Genomic DNA, 11,588 nt, shown 5'->3' on the forward strand with positions numbered 1-11,588 from the left:
GCTGCTTTCTGTGAGTAGTACCGGTCTCTGTCTCTGATCCAGGTGCCTTGTGTTTTTCACTAACACTTTGAAACTGGGAAGCTGGCTTGTCAGCTTAAAAATTGGATAAAACCTCAAACCCTTCACAGTTTTTGGCAATTCCTTCTTGTAAAGACCTGTGCTGTGTTTATGTCTCAGTCTATACTTTGTGAACCACATTATATAACAGGAGAATTATATTTTGCCATGATACCAAGAATTCAGTATTCATCACCAAAGTATGGTATTTACCAAGACCTTAAGCTTTTCATCTTTCTGAAACACATCATTTTGTTATATTAAAACTTCATAATTCTTTATAGCTGGAAAAAAGTTTTACATAAAATATCTAATTTAATCTTTCCTTAAAACCTGAGGAATATTGTCAAATGCAAGTTTTGATAAGAAAGCAATGAGACTGGGATGCCTGGGTGGCTCAGTTGGTTAAGTGGCTGCCTTCGGCTCAGGTCATGATCTCAGGGTCCTGGGATCGAATCCCACATCGGGCTCCTTGCTCCTCAGGGAGCATGCTTCTCCCTCTGCCTCTACCTGCCACTCTGCCTGCCTGTACTCTCTCTACCTCTCTGACAAATAAATAAATAAAATCTTTAAAAAGAAAGCAATGAGACTAAAAAATATAGAAACAATAGAGGGACATAAGTTACCAAATGGTATCATCTGACATTGTGTTGCCTTGCCGTTGCTATATATCACCTTGCTTTTTATTGTATAACTATATTTTTCTATATTGTATTTATAAAAAAATCACTGAATATATGCCACTATAAAGTGATTCATGAAACCCTACACAAACTACATGATATTTTGAAATTATTATTTAGCCCATTATCAGAGGCATACATGCTATTTCTGGAAACATCTGGTATTCATGAGAGTACAAGGTATTATTAAAAAATAAACAATTTTCTTTAAACAACAAACAAATGAATAATGTAATATCATTTAGTATATTTTGAAATGAATGTAATGAAAACACTATATCTAAAACTAGTCTGATGTAAATAAAACAGTAGATGGAAATAATTTATTCTTAAATATGAAATTAAAAAAATAAGAATATAGGCTCAGGTCATGGTCCCAGGCTCCTGGGATCCAGCCCCCCATCAGGCTCCCTGCTCAGTGGGAAGCCTGCTTCTCCCTCTCCCACTCCCACTGCTTGTGTTCTCTTTCTTGCTGTCTCTCTCTCTGTGTCAAATAAATAAATAAAATCTTTAAAAAAAACGAAAATATTGAATATAAAAAGTCCTGAAGTTAAAAAAAAATGCAACAAATTAACCTTAGAACATAGAAAATGTGATGTTATTAGAAAAGAATTAAAGAAAAATAGAAGAAAATAAAATGCGGAGCTAAAAGGAATAGGAATTTGACTTTTTGACAGGACTAGTAGTATTTTTAAGATCTCGGGGCACCTGGGTGCCTCAGTGGGTTAAGCCTCTGCCTTCAGCTCAGGTCATGATCTCAGGGTCCTGGGATCGATCCCCGCGTCGGGCTATCTGCTTAGCGAGGAGCCTGCTTCCTCCTCTCTCTCTCTGCCTGCCTCTCTGCCTACTTGTGATTTCTGTCAAACAAATAAATAAAATCTTAAAAAAAAAAATCTCAAAACACATTAAAAAATAAAAAGTACAACTGAGATAGATAATTTGGGGAATATGAAATAGACAGGACTATAAATTGAATATATATTAAATAGAAAAACCTATTGAAAATAGATACAAGATAAGGGCGCCTGGGTGGCTCAGTGGGTTAAAGCCTCTGCCTTCTGCTCAGGTCATGATCTCAGGGTCTTGGGATCGAGCCCTGCATCAGGCTCTCTGCTCAGCAGGGAGCCTGCTTCCCCCTCTCTGTCTTCTAGTGATCTCTGTCTGTCAAATAAATAAAAATCTTAAAAAAAAAAAAAAGAAAAGAAATACAAGGTAATTTCCAGTAATGTATACTGTATAAAACCTTCTCAATGAACACATAAAAACTGAATTTCCTTATCAATACTAACCAAACTGAATCAGCAATTTAGTAATCACTGAAAGATCCATCTACTCAGTTAATTTTATGAAATGATCAAGAAAAAGATAGTTCCAATCCTATAAAATTATTCTAGTGCACATAAAAAAGGAAAAGGCTGCCAGCTCACTTGATGATTCTAGTATGATCTTTATTCGTATGTCTAAATTGTTAATAACTAATAATCAACCTTCAAGGTAAGAGAAAGAGGGGGAAGTAAGAATCAAAGGGAGGCTGTAAATCATGGCTATCCCCTTTGATCACAAATGCTAAACTCTACTCCATACCCCATTGGGCACTTCACCTGAGGACACATGGCCCGAAGAACATCAGAATAATGTCAGGAATGTACCCAATTCATTTCGGAATGTGCCTACTGGAAAGATTTGCTACTCATCCTTCTGGGTGAGAGATGACTATACAAGGAGTCTGGACTTACAAAATGTTGCCACAAATGGAATGTTTTAATTTCTTCTATTTCTGGTCTTAATAGGAGAAGCACAGTGGAAATGCACAGTGGAAATGCTAGGGACAGAACTGTAGTGAAATTAGGTTTTGGTCCTTAAACATATATTCAAAGTAAAGTTCTTTCTGTCAGAACCAAAAATTAAGGCCCAGCAACAATAGGGCTTACAGCTGGTTGTGGGGTTTTATAACATTAGGTTTCCCCTGCGACTGAATACCGTACTTCCATTAGTCTAATGGAACTCGAAAAATGAATTACCCTTTCCTATCCAACTATGAACCATGTATATGTTTCTTCCTACATTTCCGACGTTCACTAACAATCCCTGATACTCCATTTTAGGATATTTTCCATTTTCTGATTATTATACACAGGCCATAGTGACTGGGCTTTTCATCTTTTTCTTTTTTAAGATTTTTAAAATTTTATTTATATGACACAGAGAAAGAGAGAGAGAGCACAAGCAGGGGGAACAGTGGGCAGAGGAAGGGGAAGCAGGATCCCTGCTCAGCATGGAGCCTGGTATGGGGCTCAATCCCAGGGTCCCAGGATCATAACCTGAGCTGAAAGGAGACACTTAACCAACTGAGCCACGCAGGCGCTCCAGGTTTTTCTTCTTAAGCCATAAGCTTCCTATTATTTTGTTTCTAAAATCTATGCTAAGGCTTCCTGTTTCAGTTTTCCATTCCCCTTGGATCTTTCCAATTCTCAGCTTATATATATTTGTATGTTAGGGATAGAGTTAACATAGAACTTCTTTTACTCTTTATATCTGGTAATTTTACTCATTTTAAATATGTGTTTTCTTTAAGAATTAAGATTTTTGCTTGGCCCAGGCCCACCTCTATATTGATATCACTCTTATTTTCCCATAGAATAGCTAATCTATCTTGCTTGGATATCCAGTTACAAGGACCTTACTCCAGAATGAACATTCTGAGATTAGTAACTCCAATTCTCTTGGGCTTAGGCTGTGGTTATTAATATAATTAATTAAAATGAAGAGCTTCTACTTATTAAAGAGCCAGACCTGAAGACACCGAGCCTTACATATATTCTCTAATACTCACACACACACAAATTATGTATTAAAGCATTACTTGTCTCTCTTATCCATGTAAGAAAGTTGAGGCTCCAAGAAGTGAAATAATATGAACATTTTAAATTACTTGTGAGTAGAGTCAATATTTGATCTCATATCTGCTTGATTTTAAATCATATGCTCACATATAACAATTATCACTAATATTTTGCTCTTATTTTCATCCATAAACCATATATTATTACATACCTCTTTTATTTTTCTATATAAAGATGGAATAGTCAGTTATTTTTAGATATGTTTATTATTTTTAAATATGTTTGGGTATTTTTCAGAGTATTTTCATATGAAAAATATCTGGTTATAGACTATTGTCCTACACAGAGAGAAAATCTTTTCAAATTATACAAAAACTATTCTGTATGATGATTTTCATTGTCAGTAAACTACTTCTTGTTCTGAACTGTTTTGAAACCATTAGGAACTTTTACTCAGAATCAAATCAAATACATTTCTAATATCATCACTACTATGATATTTTAACTGAGAAATAGATGAGATTTAAGCATGTCTATTCCACCTAAGACTACTCTAATTTTTTATTATGACCTAAGAATCACACTAAAAATAATGTAATATTACTTTCAGTATCTATTGGTCTACTTTGATCTTATCTCCAGGAACAGGAATTAAGTTGTACAAATTTAGCATAGATTCCTTATAGAAATTTCTATAAAGGAAATTACAATCAATGTTATCAGGAATAGTCTTAAGAAATCAGAAAATTATATCATAAAAATAAAAACAAGGGATAGACTTCAAGATCCTTTTCTAATATATATATATAATGCTGAATCAAATTCACCACAGATCTGCCTTAAGCTACGATAGGGTTATCCTAATAAATCCATCATAAATTGACAATGTCCTAAATGGAAAATGCATTTAGTAAACCTATGAAACATCATAGCTTAGCCTAGCCAAGCTTGAACATGCTCAGAATGCTTACATCAGCCTACAGTTGGGCAAAATCATCTAACTCAAATCTTATTTTATGATAAGTATTGACTATCTAATGTCATTTATTTCATAATGTACTGAAAGAGAAAAACAGAATGGTTTTATGGGATGGGTACAGATGGTTATAAGTGTACCAGTTGTTTTCCCTTCTGATCAGATGGCTGACTGGGAGCTGCACTGGCTGCCACTGTTCAGCATCATGAGAGAGGAATGGGTCACATATCACTAGTCTGGGAAAAGATCCAATTTCAGAATGTGAAGCACAGTTTCTGCTACAGAAGTATCACTTTTGCACCCCTGCAAAGTTGAAAAATCATTATGTCCAACCGTTATAAGCCAAGGACCATCTATACTTTTATTGCCCCCATGTTATTACAACAGTGCCACTGTAGAAGCTAAATGTGTGGATTGTTTTTCTGCTTAACAATTGTGCCAATTGTTTTCTGCTTAACAATTGTGCCAAAGTCAGATGCATTCAAACCTTTCTTTTGCAATGACATAACAGCAGTTGATTTTACATGTACCTCTTGATGAAATTGTTAGACTGTGTATAGATCCAATCATTTTTATAACTTCTGGAGAAACAGAGGGGTAAAAATGTCTATCTAATGTCATCTTCTAAATGATTAGACAAAGATACTTGCAGAAATTTTCCAGGTGTACCTTCTGTTGCTGTTTTCATTTCTCAATATTCCTTCTTACATCGAGGTTTAATGATGGATATTTAGAAACACAAGTTGGGAAACAGCATTCTGATATTCTCTTTAATATAGGAATCTGGAGTCTCAATTTAATATTTTTCCTTATGGCACTGACCCATAATTATTTGCTGAGGAAATCTTTTGTATTTGCTGATAAGTATTCCCTTGGCCTACTTCTGTGATACGGTTGGATAACAGTCTGCTCAGGGAGAAGTAATGGTTAGACTCATCAACTCTCATTAGAGGATTCAATCATTCATGCAACAAATATCTATTGAGTGTTGACCATATGCCAAACATACCATTCAGGTCTCTTGTATTATATCAGTAAATGAAAGGACAAAAATAATTGCCCTTGTGAAGCATATCAGTAGGGTTGTAGAAAGTGAAAACAAAACACTATTATCTTGCAGCATGCAACATTCATCTCTAGATATTTCTCAAAGCTGATAACCTCAAAAATACAACAACACAATATTTATCAAAAACGTGGTAGAGAGAAATGATTGTATTAGTTTGCTAGGGCTGCTGTAACAAACTACTGCAAACTGGGTGGCCTAAATAGAGCTGTGTTTTCTCATAGTTTTGAAGGCTAAAAGTACGAGATTGAGGTGTTAGCAAGATTGGTTTCTTGGCTTGTAGAAACATCACCTCATCTGTCTTTATCATCACATGGTGTTCTCTCTTTGTCTTCTCAGATTGTCTTCCTTCTATGTGTATCTGTCTCCATGCCCAGATTTCTCTTTTTTAGGATACCAGTCATATTGGATTAGGGCCCACACCAATGATATCATTTTAATTTGACTGTATTTGCAATGACCCTCTTTCAAAATAAGTTCACATTCTGAGATACTTAAGTCAAGACTTCAGCATATGAATTTTCAGAAACACATTCAACTCATGGAAATGTTTATAGAAGAATATTTAAATGAGGGTCGAGTCAAGCCACAGGCTTGTGCACTTAAAACATGGTCTATGCCAAACTGTCATCCTCCACCTCTCCCATTCCAGCCATAAAAACAACTTTTCCTAGAATGTGTTTTGACTTTATGGTATTATTCTACATGGAGGGAATTTTAGACATAAACATACAAATCCTTGTCATATTTACCACAAGGAGTTTCTGGGTTAGTTACTAATTATACAGTGGTGTCTACTGATACAGCTGTGAGGATCTACCTAGGACACTCATTAGAGGTCTCAGTGTTAAGGATATTTATAAACTTAAGATAAATAATTGATAGGCCATAGACTTTTTTTTTATTAAGGAAAATTTAATTCACATGGCCAATGGTGATTCTGTCTTTTATTTTGGCTTTTGAAAACTACAGTTATATAATTGATTTGACTATGAGCTATTTTATAGCAATATATTGACTACTTACTAAAATTTCTGTCTTTATTCTATTTTTGTCTCCTTTCATTGATCCCTATTTGTTCAACTATTTTTTTTTTTTTGGTCATAATTTAGTGTATGAATTGTGCATATTGCTCTTTTTGGGAAAAAAACAGGGTGTGTAAATAATATATTATTCTAAATAAAATCATAGTTATACCTACATTTTATGACTAACATATCATGTTTTCATTCAGTAAACATATGAGAAGGAAGTTATTTTCTGTTTGTAAATTAGATGCATCTTCAAAATTTTATAACCCTTTTTATTCCAGTTTTTTTTCTTTTCTATTTTCTTTTCTATTTTCTATTTGTTTCTTTTCTATTTTCGTTTCTATTTTTCTTTTCTATTTTTTTCTTTTCTATTTTTTCTTTTCTATTTCTTCTTCTCTATTTCTATTTTCTTTTCTTTTCTATTTTCTTTTCTATTTCTGGTTTTGCTCATGGTTAAGTGTTCAACTTCCATTCCAAGTTTTTTTGTTTGTTTGTTTGCTTTTAAGATTTTATTTATTTATTTGACAGACAGATCACAAGTAGGCAGAGAGGCAGGCAGAGAGAGAGAGAGGAGGAAGCAGGCTCCCTGCGGAGCAGAGAGCCCAATGCGGGGCTTGATCCCAGGACCCTGAGATCATGACCTGAGCCGAAGGCAGAGGCTTTAACCCACTGAGCCACCCAGGTGCCCCCATTCCAAGTTTTTAACGGTTTTGTTTACTATTGTTTCCATTTAATCCAAATGAGTTTTTATTCAGGACTGTGACAAAACAATATATATGTGCCCATCTCAATGGACAATATCAGAGAAGTATTGGAAAGTTCCTCCTGCACATTCAAGGAGTCATTTGTCCAATAGCTTCTACATCATTTATATTATTTGGGACCAATGAGATGAATGGGTCTACTATTCAATTTTTTAGGCATCTATCTGTGTAATTCAGAAGTGTTTAAATACATCATGACAGATTATTCCTCAAAAGTAACAACTACCAAGAAGGACAAGTAGAGAATAGTAAACTTCTACTTTTGTTCTGCATATCATTTTAAATTATATCAAACCAAACTGAAATGATATTACAATCACATCAATGTGCATTATTAGATAAGGTCATAACCTAAATGATAAATTCTAAGAGTTAACAAATACCCTAAAGGTCTCTTTTGTTTAAATTAACTTTCTTTTTTTTTTTTTTAAAGATTTTATTTATTTATTTGACAGACAGAGATCACAAGTAGGCAGAGAGGCAGGCAGAGAGAGAGGAGGAAGCAGGCTCCCCACTGAGCGAAGAGCCCGATGTGGGACTTGATCCCAGGACCCTGGGATCATGACCTGAGCCGAAGGCAGAGGCTTTACTCACTGAGCCACCCAGGCACCCCTTAAATTAACTTTCTATTTTTTTTTTTAATAAACTTTTGAAAATGTGAAAGTAACATTCACCTACATATTCATTGTAAAAATGAGAATACAGTTGTGTCTAGAACAAAAAATGGGGCTCCTTATTATTTTCTCTCTTTTATTTCTGCAAACGGTTTAGGATATATCAATATATAACTTTTTATTTTTTGTATTCTTTTATGTATATGCCTTGGAATTTAACTTTATATGAATGTCTATATGTGTGAATGTCTATCTACATATATGTATTTTTTTTCAAAATACTAATAGTGCAAAACTACTAATTGCCTTTCTAGTAGCAATGTGATATCTTGTGATTATTCCTTTTCAAAATACTTATATACAACTATTACTTTATTTTCATCTATTGCATAGTTTCACTATATTTTTATTTAACATAGATTTGCTTTATACAGCATCTATCTTGTTTTTGTTTTTTAGGTTTTTGTTTTTTCTTTTGTTTTAAGATTTTATTTATTTATTTGACAGACAGAGATCACAAGTAGGCAGAGAGGCAGGCAGAGAGGGAGAGGGGGAAGCAGACTCACTACTGAGCAGAGAGCTTGATGTGGGGCTCGATCCCAGGACCCTGAGATCATAACCTGAGCTGAAGGCAGACTCTTAACCAACTGAGCCACCCAGGCACCCCAGTTTTTTAGGTTTTTGATTGTTACTTAATCAAAAGCAAAACCTATCCATGGTTATCACTGATCTATTCCCCTTAACCCAATTCTACTCAATATTTTTTGTATGTTTACTATTTAATATGCTTTCCTTATTATTACTATTATTTTACCCTATTTTATTCTTTTTTTTTTAAGATTTTATTTATTTATTTGACAGAGAGAGATCACAAGTAGGCAGAGAGGCAGGCAGAGAGAGAGGAAGGGAAGCAGGCTCCCTGCTGAGCAGAGAGCCCGACGTAGGACTCGATCCCAGGACCCTGAGATCATGACCTGAGCCAAAGGCAGCGGCTTAACCCACTGAGCCACCCAGGTGCCCCATACCCTATTTTATTCTTGATCCAGCAAGTAATTCTAAAATGTCTATACTTCCTCCATTTCTAGTATGTGGTAGATTTTTTTTTTTATCAAAATGCTAAAATAAATACTAATCATGGCTGTCAAGAAAATACTTTTATGAAATTCTAAATCTCCAAGTCACAATCTCTCATGTGTTAGAATAACTAGTGACTTTATTTGTAAGCTAAAATCATGTTTTTAATTTGTCTTCTTTTTCATAGTTCTTAGATTTCAGCTGAAATTATTATATAATTTCTTTAGGTTTAACTATAAATAGTATAGTTTTTATTCACTTTTTTTTGCCTTATTTTTCCTCTCTCTTTTAAGATCTTTTTTGATTTATTGTTATACTGACTATACTTTTATTTCCCAATAAGTCGTTTTTTTAATTCTTCCATATTTGAAGTATCTTTCTTTGTCCTTCTTATTAAGACATATTAAAATACCACAAATAACATCTTTATGGGAGAGCTTTTTTTTTTTATGAATGAGCAAAATGAGGGAATATATTGTACACGAGAAAAAGGTTATCTGGGTAAGATAATAGAAATAAAATAAGTGTATTCAAGAAAATTGGAAAGGTCAACAAAACCTTACCCAGAAAAATTATGATGCACAACACAAAACCACAACAACATAAAGAGAAGTAAGAGGAGGAAAGACAGGCAGAACAACTGCATGTTCTATATCCCCCAGCTATACCCCCAGCCTGGGCTCCACCTGGAATTGGTTAAAGAAGCCAAGAGCAGGCGTTTTCAGGTAGCACTATGTGTATGTCCCCTACTCTCAATGACCCATCAAAGGAATACCCTCAAATATTTACACTAATTGCAATTGATCTGTCACTCCATTTTCCTGATGAGAAAACTAAAATTCAGAATTATTTAGAAACTAGCCCTGTGTCATGCAGGCAAATAGAATACCAGGTATTCAAAGTAGCATTCACTCTTTGGAAAGGCATCATTTAATATAAACATTGACTTCTACAATGTCAGGTAATATGGTTTCAAACAGTTATTAACTTTCCATTTTTTCTGCAGAGCAAAGACAACAGTTGGTGGAAAATCTCTCATGTTACCCGGTGAGATCAGTAGCTTTCTGAATAGTTGTAAGTGTGGGAAAATACTACAACTAAAGGAAAGTAGCGATATGTGGTATAACATCAAATGAAATGTAAGAGCTGCTTGAAACAACTCATTGCAAAATATGAGAGGTCTGTGGATCTCTGCCTCCAGCTGGAAGAATCACTTGAGGAAAAATGTGACAAAGAAAAACTATGTTTTCTGCTCCTTTTCTGCTCAACGAGTTCAAAACTGAAGCAAAGCCATTCTTAGGAGAGGATTCAATCAGGGAACATGTCAAAGGTGCTTGGATGTAATCCCCTATGCCCACCATTCTTTCTTCAGGAAAAGTCTTTTATGGATGATACAGATTTGAGGCAAGGAGGCTGGGGAACATATTGAAAGACTTCACATGTCGATACACTTGCTATTAAAACTCCAGATCTTACCAGCTACACATACAACTTTAAGAGACTGCAATAAAACATGTAATCGAGACTGAATAAATAATCATTTTCGTTAGGCATGCTACTATTCCTATTTCATATATATCCATATATATGTGTATATAAAACCATCTAGGTTGACACATAACTATTTACGTAACTAATTAAATACACATACAGTTCAAGTGGTAATGTAGTTTGACAAATGACTGATGTATTTAAAGATTAAAATTGTGAACTCTGGGGTATGGATCATTACTTGGGATTTAGGGGGGAGAAAGTGCTGGTGTCTGAGAAGAAGGTAAGAAGAAGGTAAGTTCTTTCTTCTTTTTTAAATTTTCAAACCAACTCACCCTCATCCATGTGATGTATCTTTCCCTACTGAAGAAGGAATTAAATTATGTTACAATTCAGGACAGTTTGAGGATACCGATGAAAATGAGAGTGTGAAGGAGAAGTTCAGAAGAGAACAGAAAAAGTACTTTCCACACACACACAGAAGCAGAGCCATGCATTTTATAGAATCCAATTATTAAATGCCAGTATGGGGTGTGTAATAAAAAATGTTAATAAAAACTCACTGCAGACAGAACAGGTCAAGATGGCGGAGGAGTAGCAGGCTGAGATGACAGAAGGTACCAGGAAATCAGCTAGATAGCTTATCTAACCTTTGTGAACACCTACAAATCCAATGGGAGATCGAAGAGAAGAAGAACAGCAATTCTAGAAACAGAAAATCAACCACTTTCTGAAAGGTAGGACCTGCGGAGAAATGAATTCAAAGTGACTGGAAGATAGACTGCTGTGGGGAGAGGGGCCGGCTCCCGGCAAGCGGCGGAGCAACGGAGCACAAAATCAGGACTTTTTTTTTTTTTAATTTTATTTTTTACAAACATATAATATATTTTTATCCCCAGGGGTACAGGTCTGTGAATCGCCAGGTCCACACACTTCACAGCACTCACCATAGCACATACCCTCCCCAATGTCCATAATCCCCCCCCTCC

At 34.9% G+C, this 11,588-nt stretch overlaps 1 long non-coding RNA gene across 1 annotated transcript in view; it reads left to right on the forward strand.

Moving 5' to 3' along the window:
• Positions 1-10,527, forward strand: part of LOC125100575 (uncharacterized) — a 29,190-nt gene extending 18,663 nt beyond the window's left edge. Inside the window, exon 3 of the long non-coding RNA XR_007127598.1 lies at positions 10,115-10,527. This is a non-coding gene — a long non-coding RNA (uncharacterized LOC125100575). The remainder of the gene's footprint in view (positions 1-10,114) is intronic.
• The last annotated feature ends 1,061 nt before the right edge of the window (positions 10,528-11,588 follow it).

The sequence above is a fragment of the Lutra lutra genome, chromosome 5 (genome assembly GCF_902655055.1).
Source record: "Lutra lutra chromosome 5, mLutLut1.2, whole genome shotgun sequence".
NCBI classification, from domain to species: Eukaryota; Metazoa; Chordata; class Mammalia; order Carnivora; family Mustelidae; genus Lutra; species Lutra lutra.